Source organism: Xenopus laevis, chromosome 1S, assembly GCF_017654675.1.
Source record: "Xenopus laevis strain J_2021 chromosome 1S, Xenopus_laevis_v10.1, whole genome shotgun sequence".
Lineage (NCBI taxonomy): Eukaryota > Metazoa > Chordata > Amphibia > Anura > Pipidae > Xenopus > Xenopus laevis.
In genome coordinates, this window is record NC_054372.1 from 27071373 (window position 1) to 27089219 (window position 17847).

A 17847-nucleotide genomic window follows, 5' to 3' on the forward strand; every position below is an offset into this window, starting at 1 on the left:
TACAAAGTCCATCGAGTTCAACCCCTCCAAAACCCAGCATCCAAACATTGTACAGGTATAATGTGCATGTAAGTCTATTAGTGCTGCTCCCTCTTACTCCTGTGTTTGCTAACAGCAGATCCATGTAGTAACATCACAGAATACATTGCTTTATTTTGGAGGAAGTATATATTGGTAATATGGTGCACTCAGTTTGTACATTAATAGAAAGTCCTCAGAGGCGCCTAAAACTCTATTCAACCATATGTACATAATACTATGGTAGAACTTAATACATTCACGGTTAATCATTATAATTCTTAATACTCACAAAAACTGAGTATCTGTGCTGCTTCTCTTCCAGGTTTCTCAGGGAGAACCCCACACTCTTTCATTGGAACTTTGAGTTTCTCACACTTGTGCAATAACAGCTGGATAATTCATTATTTAACAAATTTACTGTTTGGTAAGCTAGAACCACTCTTTACTGGGGCCTTACATACAAAGACCTGGATCTTTATTGTCCTTGCATCTGGAGAGTCTGTATCTTAGGGACACATAACTGTCACATGGTGCTAACCTAAGTATACAGGTCTGATTTTCTTTCCACTATCTTTCCACTGTTCTGCAGGTAGGCTGTTTCTTAAGGAAGACAAATATTTGCTAGAGATTTCCTGCTTCCACATTTTTTAATATACATTTACTACAACAAAATACTTTGGTGAATTTACTTTAGCAACCTGAAATATAAGAACAGAATAAAGTTTGCACTGCTACCATGACTTAATTACAAGACAGCTGGGTATTATAAAAGCGATATGGATTCCTTCCAATTTTGATTGAAAATTGCTGAAGAAGAGACTGAAAATCATACTATAGCTAAATTCTAGCCAAGTAATTAAATTCAATATATACTGCTGCATTTTGAAATTGCTGCCTTAATCAAAAAAAGTAATTCTGGTATTGCAGTTTTAGTTACAAAGACACAAGGTAGGATATAAATATATAATATACAAAAGCCATGAATATCTTGTAAATTATATCCTTATAAATGGTGACTAGTGATGTCATCCGTTATAAACGGTGAGTAGTGATGTCATTTCTAGTGATGGGCGAATTTATTCGCCAGGCGCGAATTTGCAGCGAATTTGGGCGATTCGCCGCCAGCGAATAAATTTGCGAAACGCCCGCGAAAATTTGCGTCGAAAAAAAACGGACGTCGGCGTCAAAAACGGGCGCCGGCGTCAAAAAACGGGCGCCGGCGTAAAAAAACAGGCGCCGGCGTCAAAAACGAGACGCCGGCGCAAATTCGCCCATCACTAGTCATTTCTGTCACACGACTCACTGAAACTTGTGTATTATAATAAATAAAGTACCACCTGTTGCAAAATATGAGGATATTAGAAATAACCTCGGAGTTCCATGACCTGTATAAAAACACTTGGCATTCGGCCACATGCTTTTATATGGTCATGTAACTCCTCAGTAACTTTATTCACTATATATATATTTACAGATAAAAGCCCAATAGATGGTTACCACTTGCGAAAAACATATCGGGCATATTATATTAAACAATTTACTTTCATAATGGTAAGATAAATGGGGAAATATCAAACGTCTGGAAATTTGTAAGAATTCCCTTGGTATTCGATAAATAAGACTGTGGTGTGGGCCCATTAACAGAGGTTGCTGAAGCTTGCTTGACAAAGAAAAATGTAGCTTTATTTCTTTAAAGCAGAATGTAAAAAGTGTTACACAGCTCAAGACAGCAGTGCATCAGAACAGTCTTTCTCTAGATCTTTCCTTGCAGAGAGCCAAAACTAGACTGACTATTACTGAATGGGAGCAGCCTTTTATACCTTTCCTCCCAGCATGCTTTGTGGTTCCCTGACATCATACATTTTAAAATAAACAAATATTCAATTTCAACAATAATTAAAATGTTTACAAGTACCTGTACATACAGTAACAGCCTGTGCAAATTACAACTAGTGATGTTTTCACGAAACTGCATTGAAAATTTGCCAGCAAAAAATCCGCTGTGACAAAAAAAACTGTAGCACTTCAAAATTATTCGAATGCTCATTGACTTTGATGCATTTGGACAAAATAGTCCCATGTAGAAAAATTGTTGCACATCAAAATTATTTTGATGCCCATCGACTTCAATGTGTTTGCGAATTTTCGCTAGGACAGATTCGCCCATCACTAATTACAACATAAAAGGTAAAAAAGAAAACTCTCATTTAAACAAAGTTTAAATTCCAAGCTATGCAAATGCCTGTGCACAACTGTCAATTGTTAGGATACACCCTTGTGTTTCACCAAACCCTGAGCAAACTGAACAACTCAGGAAAACTCAGGTAAAAAGTATTTTAAACTTTAAGGGGGTTATTTACTAAACTCCGAATGCAAAAATTACGAAAAATGTGTGATTTTTTTTTTATACAATGGTACTTTTAAAAAATCACATATTTTTCGGAATTCATTAAATCATTAATTAAAAAAGTCTGAATTGGAAAATCCGGCATCTCAGACATGTTAAGGTTGCATATAAGTCAATGGGAGAAGTCCCAATGATTTTTTTGATGTGGGCTGGATTTCGTGCAATACCCCAAAGTTTTGGGAGTTGTTGGGAAAAAATTAATAATAATAAATAAGCGCAAAAAAACCCAAGCAGATTTGATCAGAGTTTGTAGCAGGAAATATTCAGATAAATTCTGACTTTGATAAATAACCCCCTAAATGTGCACTCTTATATCCAAAAGTGTGTTGAAGGTTTAGTGGTAAGTTAAATGTTTTTCTAAGAAAACAATTAATGTTTAAATGCTTTAGCATTTCAGATCTGCAAACAGCAGTTTTTTACATGGCTTTTAACCCTGTTGTTGCCATGTTGGACACAGGAAAAAGAAATGTGTTACTGAGATTGCTGTAGGACAGACACAAGAAGTATATATATATATATATATATATATATATATATATATATATATATATATATATATATATATATATGTTGGGATATGAAAATTTAGACACCCTTACACATTACAGACAGGCACATCCCTAGTAATATGGACGCCTAAGTGGGTCCTTATTGGGACCTTGTGCTTATTCAACCCCTGTAGTCCTCACAGTGTACACCAGATGGCACTGTGCAGTAGTATAAAGGTCTTGGGAACCATGAGGTCTGGGTCCATTACTTTAGCCCAACCAAGCAGGCTGGAATGGAATGGGTACATGTCGATCCTAGGCGCATTGGCCCTAGTAATTAGATAGCATACTCTTTTATAGATTACTCTAGGAGTGATAGAGAGGATCTATAGTTGAGCAGCTCAAGGCTCAGCCGAGGATATTAGAGGGATTAAGATCCCAGGGTATTACTGACCCGGAGTAGGGACTAAAGTGTTGAGACTAGGGATGGTAGGAATTCACCTAGATCCTGAAAACTGGGTGATACCCCCAGTGTCGGACTTGGACACCAGGGGCCCACCCAAAAACCTTTGACCAGGGGCCCACCAATTAATCTTAGACCAGGGGCCCACTCTTAGTACTATTTATCTTCCTCTCCTCACTCAACCTCTATTCTCCTAGTCTTTATTCTTTACATACAATATTCTTTTTTTTTCAACTATTTAGCCTCTTTGTTCTCATAAAAAATAGGGAAAGGCCATGAAAAAGGCCAAATGTTTAGCAGCATGGGGCCCACTGACACCTGGGCCCACCGGGACTTTTCCTGGTATCCCGGTGGGCCAGTCCGAAACTGGATACCCCTCACAAGATGCAACACTCTCTGCTGTATATTCCCTTGCCTGCAGGGATTCAGCCTATACTGGTAATGTGAGTATATGCTACCTTCATGCTGTCTGATTGTTCTAAGCTCCATTGTAGATATGTGCTATGTGCTATGTTAAATAAAGACAGTTCATTGTTTAATCGTTAAAGAACTACTGGCGCCCATCATTGTGCTATTGCACCTGGTTACAGTTGCACTACACCCTGCTTCCACCCAGCTGCAAGGGCTTACCCCTGAGAGAGAGGGCCTCATTTGTGGCATTATTCCCACACAGAAAGTAGCTAGAACTGACTAAAGTAAAGTTGGTTTACTATAGTGCTACATAAATATTGTTCAAGCCACATAACTCTGTCACAAAGACCATTATTTATTTTAATAATATTGTTTAAGTCCTGTACCTTCTTCTGCTCTCTGCCCCAGAACTTCTGTTGTGTTGCATGTGGTACAATCCTTCTTATAAGGATAATAATAATAATAATGGTATTCACATGCTTTACAGGAAGCCGTCAGCAGCCCCTTAAAACCAAAAATCAAAAGCCTAAGGAATCACCATTGGAGACATGCTAATTACTCCTTTATATCCCTGTAGCCAACTTTGCATAGATAATCTTTATGCATAGTTAACTAGCACAAACACAGCCTGGAGAGTCAGAGTAATGAACTCAAATTTGCAGACAGCTCTTGATCTTATAAGTGCAAGACAGTGGAGCGTGTCTTCTGAGGGCTAGGACTTGGACAGTAACCAAATGGTATCTTTAAACATGTAAATAAAAAGGTTTTGATTCCTCTTAACCATACACACTTAACCATTCTGGTTCCTGCTGTGTTGCACTATAACAACAGGTACATAGCTATGATGATAAGGAGGGATGTGCAGGGTCGGATTAGGCGGACGGGACACCGGGAAAAAACCTGGTGGGCCCCAGGCTCTTGTGGCTCCCTCCAGTCCAGATCCACACCCTCAGCATACTTTCCCTGCAGTGACCGGCCCAACACAGTGCACTTGCACGCTTACACGCACGCACATACACGCGGAGCAGTGTCAGACTGGGATGCCCAACAGAAAACCTTAGACCATAGGCCCACTCTCCAAACTATTTTTCCTCCTCTTCTCTCTCTACTATTTTTGTATCTTTTCTTACATACTACATACTATTATCCTTACTTCTTCCATCTTTCAATATTCTCTGTTCTCCTACAGAAATAGATAATTATTATGAAATAGGCCAACTGGTTAAAAACAATCACTGATACCTGGACCCACCGGGATTTTGGAGTATTGTCCGATACTACGTACTGTATGAGTAGTGTGTGCAATCGTGTCTGTTTGCTACATGTTAATATTATAATCCTTTTTCAGAATCCTTGTTCTTTGTTGGACCTTGCTATTATTATATCTTATATTAGATAAGATATTAGTGCCAGCTATCAATACGAATACCTATCCTTACAAAGCTATACATAGGGAAAGGGTTTCCCTTTACTGCCAGGTGGGGCATTATTTTCTTTATGATGGCAAAGGCCATTCTTTATTAAAAAAAACTGATTCTATGTAAATACTAGAATAACAGAAATTGATAACAAGTTGCAATTCGAAAGACTGCTAAGTTAATTGCTGTACATGTGTTGATTTATTGTGCTAAAGTCGCTTGTAAAAAGAAATAAAAAAAATAAAAAAAAGACTGCGCTTCCAGTAGAAGGAAGAATAATTGCAGATGCTTTTCCACTTTAAAGTTAATTAAGTCTAACATTGTTTAGTCTTATTTTTCTCCTAAAGGCTTTCAAGGCAAAAAGTCTTCCATGAATAATTGGGGCTTAATCTATTGTGCTTGGGAAGAGTTCATCTTACAACTATAATGACTGTTATGTTTTCCATTCAGCACCTTTAATTTTGTTTACAGTGCACTGCATATGGTTTTTTGGTTGTAAATCTTCACTGACTGTCAGTTGCGAATGCAATCAAGTAATCATGCTGTTTATATTCACATGGGCATTTATTCAATATTCATTCATCCATACTGTCTGCCTATTATACAGCAAGCCCCAGCAAGTATTAAAAAAATAATAATTGGATTCCCATCGCTTTCCTTCATACGCCTGAATAAATGCTGCTCCCAAACTAAAAAAAGCCCTACAGTCTCATAAGATGAGCTAGTAATATTGAATACTTTATTATCAATAGAGAAAATGCACTTTTATATATAAATGTTGCAACATAAAATGCTGTCACAACACCAGAAAGTAGTAAACGAGGTGCTTGTTTATTAACTGGCAGAACATCTCTCACTACAGTATATAAATATATATAAATACATGTGCAAATGAAACATACATGTGACCATGTGCCCATATACATTCCATTGTACCATAAATAGTTCTGGTTATTATTATTATAGAACATAAACCAAAAAGGGTTAATTATATCTTAATTAAGTATAAGGTAATGGTTTATTATTAGAAAAATGAGAAAATTAAAAAATTGGATTATTTGGATAAAATTGAGTCCATTGGAGACAGCCTTTTTGTAATTTGGAGTTTTCTGAATAACGGGTTCTGGATAATGGATACCGTACCTGTATTATTATTATCTGGACCAATTGCCAATATTTGGCCACGCAGGTAGATGTTCCGATCCAGTCACAATGTACAGAGATTATGGAAGAATAAGTCACTTCTTATTCTTGTTGCTTAATAACTCCTCCTTACCTCCTAACTCCTATTGGTTGCTTTATATGTAAATCTCGGTGTTCAGTGTATACATGTATTGTAGTGCACTGTGGAATATGTTAGTGCTTTATAAATACATGTTATTATAAATAATAATAAAAATAATAATTGGCTAAAAGCTCCACATACATAGTGATGACTGGAGAACTTGTCAAAATGTATTCAAGGGACTGGCCACCTCTGTTTGTATATAACCACCTCCAGGTAGTATATAAGTCTTATTTATAATTTATCAAGTTTGCACCTTACAAACTTGCCCTGTGCTATTTCCAAGTGTACATATTGGAGCAACACTTTTGCTTGTATCAAGAAGCACAAAAAGTTGTGCCATTTTCTTAATACCTTCGAATACTAGGGACAAGTGCTACACTATCAAGTGATCACCGACTATGGAGACAAGGGTTTCCCCTATTTCAGAGAAGAGCTAGATCACAGCAGGCACCCAGGGCTCCTAATAAACAGACAGCTGGTGATTCAATGGAATCTCAACACTTTTTGCCAGATTCCTGCAAATCCTTTGTATTATGTTAACCCAAATGTGACCTAATGTCAGGCTTGAAAGTACTAGAAACCTGAAGGTTAACACAATTAAGTTCATAGATGATACAGTGATGTATCCATTTGAATCCCAAAATTATGTAGTGCGCCCTTTTATATATTTAATCGGTAGCGTAACTAGAGGGGGGCGGGCCCTGGTGCGTGACGCGCAGCCGGGCCCCGCCCCCCTCCGTACCGCCCGCATTTTCAGTGGCGTGCGGTCTGCCGGGGGGCCCTAAGGGGGTGTGGTCCCTGGCCCACTTGCACCCCCTGCTCCCCCGGTAGTTCCGCCACTGTATTTAATGTTAAGTCTTAAGTCTTTATATGCCAATTTGTTTCTTCAATCAGTACCTTTATTCTGCCAATATATTTACAGAAATGGCTGTTTAAATCTCTTCTGAAATGTTTGCTTTTCAGCACAAGGGCCGAAGCTTTCCTTTGTTGTCACAGATTCCTTTTTTACCAACAGGGTCCTAATGACAATCATTGTATTGTCATCCTTTTGTCCTTTGTGCTTTCCGAACCACTGTATTTGAATGAATCTGTCATTTGAGCCTTGGTTATTTGGATCCATGGATGTAAAAATAAGAGGTTGAGTGGTCATACTGTAAGAATGTACATTTTATGGATGACTGGATGTTGCCAAATGCTTTTAATAAACTTTAACCCTGCACCCAACAGGAAATAAAATGTGCAAAAATAAAGTACAGTATATTTGTGCAATTAACAAAAGTTTTTCCTGGCCTACATATTTGAGTTAATCGTGAAGGCCTATTTATCAACATTCTCATTTTAAAAAGCACAAATGAAAAAAAAAAAGCCGAACAATGTGCTAAAAAATATGAATACCTCTAAAACCTCTAAAAAAAAATTAATAGTGAAAAAAAATTTGAAAAGTCCAAATTGATTAAAAACAGTCCAATAGGATCAGCGCAGCTCCCATTGACTTCCATAGGACATTGACAACGTTTACCTGGCAAATTTTTGTATTAGAGGTTTTCATGGGTTTTGCACCTAATAATTATCTGATTTTTTTTTAAAAAAATAAATAGGAAAACCACCAATTTTTAGAGACTAGTGAAAAAAATAGAACTCGAAATATTAATAAATAGGCCCCATAATGTAGTTAAGTATACAGTTACATACAGTAGCTGCTCTTTTGTTTGTTCACATGACCAAGCACTAACAACATGCAAAATGGCCACATATTGCAAAGTACATTAAAGGACATGTAAAGACTACATTTTCCTAACATGTTCTTTATATAAATTGGGCATATCTTCCCCACTCAAGCCACATCATTGTACTGCATATACCCCCTCCATTTGCCAGCGCCATCACATTTTCCTAAAACAAATAGCAGCTTTCACCAGGCAGCTATTTTTCCTCTGATACATCATCAGTAACATTGACATCTGAAAACAGGACATGGATCAGACAGATAGAGCAGAGTTTGTATGGGTACCAGTAATCCTATCTCTTCATTGGCTGTTAGACTAGAGGGTGTGTTTAGTAATTTGAGCTGAGAAGAACTGAGCATGCTCAACAGCCAAAGTAAATTCCTGAGGGAGGGGGCAGAGTGGGTTAAAGCAGTATACGGATTTCTAAGTGATTAAGGGGATGCTGCAGCCTTACTGCTAAGCTTTTTAACAACCAGAGTGGCAGTTATCTAAAGATTTAAAAGAGGCTGTTCACTGATTACATTTTTGTGGAGGGGGTTTAAATGTCCTTTAATGGTCATTAAAAGGAAATTCTCAACTGGTAGAGATGGGCGAATCTGTCCCATTTCACTTTTCAAAATTCTCGAAACTCTGAAAAAATTTGCAAACGGTGAAGTCATTGGGCATCAAAATTATTTAGCAGACACGTCAACTTTTACTCGCCTGACAATTTTTACATGCGCAACTTTTTTGTCCAAATGCATTAAAGTATATTGGCGTCAAAATTATTTTGATAGACGACAATTTTTATGCACAGCAATTATAACAAACACACAACTCTTTTGTCCAAATTCGCCCTTCAATACCAACTGCCATTCGACACATGGGCTGTGCACATAGTTCGGGAAAATCAATCTTTGCAGATGATACAAAGTAAGGGAAATTAATAGACAGAGATGAGGATGTGTTATTCTTACAGAGAGGTCTGGATAACAATATTGGCTTTTTATTGCAGGGACATTTAATGCAGATAAATGCAATTGTTTGTATTTTAAGAGTTAAGACTAAAAATGTGCTAAATCTATAATAATAAGAAATATAATTCAGGTAGACTCTTACTCTTATGACTCAATAGATTAAAAAAACAAATTTAAATACATTTAGCACACACCTACATGCTCTGCTCCTTTAAGTGAAAATAGTTACTTTTGTATATCTAGTGTGTATAAAATACACATAAACTAGCTTAGACATCTACGGAAGAATCTGTGCTCAGCTCCCTGTATATTTGTCTTTGCATGGAAATACACCTTTCCTGCAACCCTGTCCCATTCACTGCAAAAAAAAAATCTTATTTAGACATTATTCCTCTTGGGGTATTGCCTATTACAAGGTTGGGGGAGCAAGCATCCAGGAAGACAGCCATAGCTCCCAGATGAATTATATACATAGGAAGGGATGTTGCTCAATTAATCACAACTGGAACGTTGGTTGTGAACACCAGCCTGAATGAAAATATGGTTGGGTGATAAATGAGGGAGGTGCTGGAGATTGTCTGCGTGTTATTAACAGCCATCTTATCATAATATTAGAGGCCAAAATAAAAAGTTATGTAATCAGAAGTGCATAAAAAATAATAAAATAACAACACATTTTGCAACAGCGCTGGCAAAAAATTAAAGAATACATTCTAAGGGCTCATTTACAAATGCACCTGCAGCACATTGAAATGGATGCAAAACTGACCACACATTGAAGCCACCCAAAAATGGTACTTGGGCCCATACGGCTATGCACAAGTGCATGCATTGATGCTAGAGAATGCTGGAATTGCTGCAAGGTGGCTTTAGGGTTCCAGAAGGAACAGCTAATGGCTGCTACTAGCTTGAGATATTACTAACACTATGCTTATTAGCGTGGCATCCACACTCCAAAAATGCTAGCCCAATTGTGCCAGACACAACTGAATCTGTGCCTGCAATGTTGCTGGAATTCCAGTTTAGAAAAGTCCACTTTGCATTGTGTGATGCATTTGTAAATAAGCCTTTAAAAGTGGCATGTTTGACTTCCAGAGCAACAATTTGAATAAAATGACTACAGTTTGTATCTTTGTTTTGTAGGTTTACATCTTCTGAACTAGCCCCATGACCAGATGCTGTATTATAATATTTAGCAGATACACCTCATTAGAACTGGAAAGGTGGAAATTGATTATTTTCATTGTCTATCTCATTTAAGTAAATTGACCATGAGGCCACTAGAGTAGAGGATCATTCTTTTAAAGAGGAGCTTGCTCAGTGCTGTGTAGATAACAGATTGAACAGATGCAATGGACAATTTGTCATCCAGTTGCAACAAGGAAAGCCTTGAACACTGCCAGAAATATATTCTGGACTGTACTCATTGTGTATGTGGTAGACAAGCAATCACAGATAACAACAGACATGTTTTATTAGAGATTGCAGGTCTTGAGAGTAAGTGAGAGCAGATGATCTGGAATAGGTAGAATAAGAGCTGTATCAGCTGAAGATAGCCAACATCATGAATGCTATTGACTAATAAATGACAGTAAAAAAGGAGATATAAATAGCTGCTACAAGAAGTGGAAATCCCCTTACCATTATGTCATCATTATCATGGGAGATACAAATGGAAATATCAATATCATGTACTGTATAACACCCACAATAAAAAATAAATGGGGAAACATGGATGTAGCACCTTAAATAAGAATTGAGAGAGACTTGCTGAAGTTTTCATCATAAACAGAATTGTTATAAGCAATACCTTGTACCTACATAGTGACATGAACAAGCTGACATGGTGTTTACCCAATGGGATACTCATAACTAAGACCAGCTGTTCTGCTGCTTATGTCAAATAGAGAATTGATAGTACCCTCCAGCTTTTATTAGCTTGTATAAATATTGGATTAAAAACGTGAAGTGGTCAACAGAGGTGCTGAACAGGTGTCAGGCACCTCAGGACATGAAGCGTAAGGATTGTGGTTCATATCACATGAACAAGAATGATGAGTAGCATTGCTGAACACTAAGGGACTGACTTATCAATGTTTGAATTAGAACTTTTACTGCATTTGAGGTTTTTTTTTTAGCTAAACCACACAAATTCAAAAATTCAAATTTAAATAAAGCTGCTGAGTTCATGTGAAGTCAGTGGGAGTTGTCCTAGGCAAGTGTAAATATTTTTTTTTTCATTTGAGTGTTCCAAATGTTTAAAATTATTATTATGGCAGATGCACTAAAATGAGTTCTGGAATCTAAATTTGATGCATTCACATTTTTTAATTAAAAAGCAAACATTTGCGTTTGGTAGAGTTCAAATTAAAAAAACGATTTCTCAAATTTGTATTTTTGACAAATAGGACTCGTGAGGGCAGATTTATAAGCTCGAGTGAAGAATTCGAATGAAAAAAAAATTCGAATATCGAAGTATTTTTTGGGGTACTTCGACCATCGAATGGGTCAAATTCGATTAGTTTGATCGAAGCATTTGCGCTAAATCCTTCGAATTCGATATTCGAATTTGGGACAGAATATCAGTGATGAACCCATAGATATCAGATGGGCTCTCCATAAAAGGCCCTGAACTTTGCAGGTGATTTAGTCTCAGGTAGGAACAGGTGAAAGATCTTTGTTAGTTCCTTACATCTCAGCAGACATAAGTGATGATGGTCATTAAAGTTCTTTAGTAGTGATGGGTGAATAAATTCACAAAAAGGATTCCTGATTCCCCAGCCTCTCCAGTCAAATAGCGTGGTGTCCGGAAAAGATGTTGGCACCTCTCCAATATACATAGAGACGAAAAATTCACCAGACACTCAACAGCCCCCGAAACGTTACATCACAAGACTTGAATAAACACGCAGGGGTCCTCCCCGCTTCACTTGCTGTTGAGTGTCTGGTGAATAAATTCGCCTGGCACAAATTTGCGTTGAATTTCTGTGTTTCACTGCCAGTGACTAAATTCACGAATCTCCAAATTCGCCAGCTTCAATTTCTGATTTTAACGATTTTTTCGTGAAAATGTCAGATTTTCAAGATTCTTTTTGTGAAAACCTTCAAATTTCACGATTTTTTGTGAAATCCTTCAAATTTCACGATTTTGTAGTGAAAACCTTCAAATTTCACGATTATTGAGTGAAAACGTCTGAATTTCAGGTTTTTTCTGTGAACTTTCCGATCTCACAATTTTTGCGAATTTTTAGCCTTTTCGAGAATTTTGCGGGAAATTCACAAATTTTTCGGCAAAGCAAAACGGAAGAAATTGGCCCATTACAATTCTTCAGATCATTCAGCTAATGCCTCTTTGCTCAATGATTTTTTTTAGGTTTTCAAATGAATATCCATACCAGTCTTTTAACTATTTATGAAAAAATAAAAAACATAATGTAAAAAAGAATGTATGATGAATCAGTAATTTGTAGTTTTAGGTCTGTGCCATTTTCAGGACATTGTTTAAACAGCATAACACTTGAGAGCCTTTATAGTTGGTTTTACAGAGAATTTATGCTAAGTGTATTATTAAACACTGGGTGTGCCAGTACAATGTTTATGAGTACACTACTATTTGCTAGAACATTTTCTTCTTGTATGAAATATATTTTTTAATAGAACAAAAACAAAACATTGTAAAGATTACATCAAAAGGGAGATAAAGATTGTGATTAAAAAGCTTTCAGACAGATCCAAAACAAGACATTTGGACATGCAACAAAAATGTTATCACTACTTACCTTAAATATTTTTTTAAATTCCAAAAAATATGATAGAAAAACACACCATATATTAACGTTAAATGCTAAAAATACACTTCCCAATTACATCAATGTCAATTCAACAGGTTTTAGGTGGCTTGATTTAAATTTTGTATTGTTGTACAATTTCCATTTGATACATATTAATAATGTGCATTCAAAACTTTGTCATGATTTTGTTTTGGCAAATTGTGGAAAAAAAACACTAACCAATCCAATACATCTGCCTTTATGTGTGACATTATTTTTATGGTGTTTATCTACCCTTGACAAAAATGTATTATCACCTTTATATGCAAAGAAAAATGATAGAATCTAGCATGGATCTCCAAATTAGAATGAGTGTGCTAATGAACCAAAACAAGTTTAAATTAGGACTCTGAATGATTAAAGAATTAAGCAATTAAAACCATCAAAAGAAGGGATCAAAGCATATTACATGCAAATCATATGCAGCCTCAAATCATATGCAGCTGTCAAAATGGAATGACAAGAGATGTTCATACTTCAAAAGACTGAGAGATATGTTTAATTACTTAAGTCCATAAGACTGTAATTCTACCTGCAATCTCTCACAGAACTGAAATTAGATTATTTTTTTCATCCAGCAAAGGAATTCATAATTAGTAGTTACATAGTTACTATACATAGGTAGTTTGAGTTGAAAAAATACCAAAAATACCAAAGTCCATCAAGTTCAACCCCTCCAAATGAAACCCAGTATCCATAACCTCAAATAAATGATAGTGTATATACTCAAACACTAACCATAGATTTTAGGATCGCAATAGCCTTGGATATGTCTGCCCAAGAAATCATCCAAGCCATTCTTAAAGGCATTAACAGAATCAGCATCACAACATCACCCGGCAGTGCATTCCACAACCTCACTGTCCTGACTGTGAAGAACCCCCTACGTTGCTTCAAATGAAAGTTCTTTTCTTCTAGTCTGAAGGGGTGGCCTCTGGTACGGTGATCCTCTTTATGGGTAAAAAGGTCCCAGGCTATTTGTCTATAATGTCCTCTAATGTACTTGTGTAAAGTGTAATCATGTCCTCTCGCCAGCGCCTTTTTTCCAGAGAAACCAACCCAAACCTTGACAGTCTCCCCTCATAATTTAAGTCTTCCCTCCCTCTAACCAATTTAGTTGCACTTAGTCTCTGCACTCTCTCCAGCTCATTTATATCCCTCTTAAGGACTTGAGCCCAAAACTGAACTGCATACTCCAGGTGAGGCCTTACCAGGGACCTATAACTTATATTTATGCCTTTTTTATGCAAGACAGAACTTTATTTGCTTTAGTAGCCACAGAATGACACTGCCTGGAATTAGACAATATTTTATCTACAAAGACCCCTAGATCCTTCTCAGTTAAGGAAACCATCAAGACTTTCATTTATATTATTTTTGCAAGTGCCTAACCTTGCATTTATCAATTCATCTTTAAAGCATTGCTATATACAGTATTTCATTACACACACACATATATATCAGATATATATAGTCCATAGAGATGCCAGCACTCTCAGAAAATGTAGTTACTTGCCTGGGTGCAGAGCCAGAGTAGCGTTATTCAATTCGTAAAGAAGTCTGCATATGCAGGTCTTAAAGAAGAAAAAATATTCTCGCATTTCCTGGGTACACAATCGATCTGTATTATAGGCATATTGGTAAGGACCAGCACTTCAGTTTTTTTTTTTTTTAAAAAAGTGATTTATTTCAACATGCTGTATCCAAAGCTTTGGTCCCCATCGGGGACCTTTCTCAAGGATAAAGTGCATATTATGTGAACAGTATTTATACCAACACATTGCCTCGTGAAAGGTTGGCCACTCTGTGCATTTCAACGATTACTTTTGCTTTGCAGTTAAGGTATGTTTACCCCTGCAATAGCATTTGCATTGCCCTACTTTGTTAAACAAGTTCTTTCCCATTATGCTACAATTGTAAATAGTTTAAAAAAGGCTCCTATTTTGCCAATTTCTTTCAAATCTGTGCAGCATTTTCAACACACAGGGGAGAGCTCCAATCCCATTGGTTGATGGAGAAGCCAAGGGACTTCTAATAATTACATCAGCGTTTTTTTAAATATTTTCTGCCCAAACCATTTTTCACAAGCCAATCTTTTCATGCAAAACAGAATGTTTGGTGACATTCTTGAGCAGAATCTCAATTTATTCATGGCAAAACTGTGAATTTTACTGCAAATCTGTACTGGGCATGTAGTATTTTTAGGCATGTTCTTTCAAATGCGGTTTTATAGACAGTTGACAAATTTAGGTAAATAACATCATATATAGTTAAATATATTTTTACAGATATATATTTATATTTTTAAATAATATTAGAATGCTAAATTAAAAAAAAAAGGAATTATATATGTATATATAGTGTCCGACAGTACCAGCACTCAAAACAATGCGAAGCCAGTGGTGCACGATCAAAGATGAGGTAAATAGCAAATGACGGATCAGCACACACTGTAGTTGAAGTGAAAAAGTGCTTTATTTTCATATAATGTTACATGGATTAACATGTAACATTATAAGAAAATAAAGCACTTTTTCACTTCTACTACAGTGTGTGCTGATCCTCCATTTGCTATATATATATATATATATATAGCAAATAGCAAATTGCTTAAGCAATAGAATTTTTAATGAATCAGATGAAAATTAAGCGTAGGACTGGCCAGATATGGGATGACTTTGACGTAGTTGGCCATCTTAAATATATTGCAATATATGGACAAACAATCCCTGTTTTGTTTAAAAGGTAAGTCATTTTTCAGTAGCAGTATGCACAAAATGTCTCTGTCTTAAATATATTGATAATGGGTTGAGTGCAGAGGACCTCTTGTATTTGTCTATATATATATATATATATGTATGTATATATATATATATATATATATATATATATATATATATATATATATATATATATATATATATATATATATATATATATATATATATAGTCCACCAAAAAGCCAGCACTCTCGAAAAAAGAAATATATTTGCCTGGGTGCAGTGTCAGCAAATAATCCACAATCTCCAAAAATGAGCCTTACTGACAGGAGTAGGCCGAAACGTTAGTCTGTAGCATTCATTAAACATTTTTATAATTCTTTAAGTTTTGTGAGTAAGGCTCATTTTTGGAGATTATATATATGCATATGAATATATATATATATATATATATATATATATATATATATATATATATATATATATATATATATATATATATTTATATATCATCTATCTATCTATCTATCTATCTACCTACCTATCTATCTATCTTTGGATAGGGCAGCACTTTGCTTATTGTCAGTCCCCGGGGGCAAGGTAAAATCATTCCAAAATATAGTAAATCAAACCAGCAACACAGGGATATATATATATATATATAATATATATATATATATATATTTCTAGGTACAGAATTCTTTATCCAGAAACCTGTTCTCCAGAAAGCTTTGAATTACAGAAAAGTTTTATACCTTGTACTTGATCTATACTGAGATATAATTAATCCTTATTGGAGTTAAAACCAGCCTAGTGAGTTAATTTACTTTTTAAATGATTTTCTAGTAAAAATAAAGGACATGTAAACTCCCCCACAAAACTGTAATCAGTGAACAGCCTCTTTGAAATCTTTAGATAACTGCCGCTCTGGTTGTTAAAAGGTTAACAGTAAGGCTGCAGCATCCTCTTAATCACTTAGAAACTCTTCTCCTCCTCTAACCAACTCTCCCCCCTCCAAATTTACTTTGGCTGTTGATTTATGAGCATGCTTAGTTTTTCTCAGCTCAGATTACTAAACACACCCTCTAGTCTAACATCCAATGACGAGATAGCATTGCTGGTCCCCATACAAACTCGGTTCTAGCTGTCTGATCCTATTTTCCCCCCAACCACCTCTCCTGAGCTCAGCTTAAACATTACAGTTCTTAACCCCCAGCAGCACTTATTATCAAAGTATGTTGTGTCTGTGTAAACCTGCATTCTGCATTGCATGAACTTTACAGCATTTTTATCTCAATGTAACTGAGGGAAAATGGCTGTCGCGTGAAAGGCTGCTATTTGTTTTAGGAAAATGTGATGGTGCTGGCAAATGGAGTGGGTATATGCAGTACAAATGATGTAGCTTGGGTGGGGATGATATGCCCAATTTATATACATGGCAGGACAATTTAGGCTTTACATGTCCTTTAAGAAAAGATTCTGCACACTGCAGAAAAGTTATATAGAATATCATATAAAGCAAGGCACTCACAGGACTTTGAAATATGGTGAAAATAAATAAAGTTTATTTATTATTCCAATAATAATTCCAATAATAAATAAACAGTATTTCTTTTAGCCATATTTCAAAGTCCTGTGGATACCTTGCTTTATACACTGTATATAAACAGTATATATATGTAGGGGGCTGGTAATTTAGCCTCCCGGTATTATTTAGCAGGCAGTCCCCTAGTGTTATAGATGCCTAACTGGGTCCTAAAATACAGTTAGGAGGTGGGGACCTGTTCCTTATACTGCTTAAAGCTATGCCCGTTGGTGTTCACAATAGTGACCAGTAGATGGCACTGTGCTAAAGTATAAAGTCCTTGGTAGCCATGTGCTGGTTCTAGCCTGAGCAGGCAGGCAGAGCTCGAGTGGAACCAGGTAAGGTCAGGTCTAATAAAGATAGGATACTCACCTTAAAAGGACACTCTAGGAGTGAAAGAAAGACAGGCTATTTAGCTGAGCAGCTTGATGCTCCTCCGAGGATTGTAAATGGTCCTGGGTACTAGTTGCCCAGAAATAGGTAGTAAGGGGCAGATTTATCAAGGGATGAAGTGAATTTGAGGGGATTTTCGA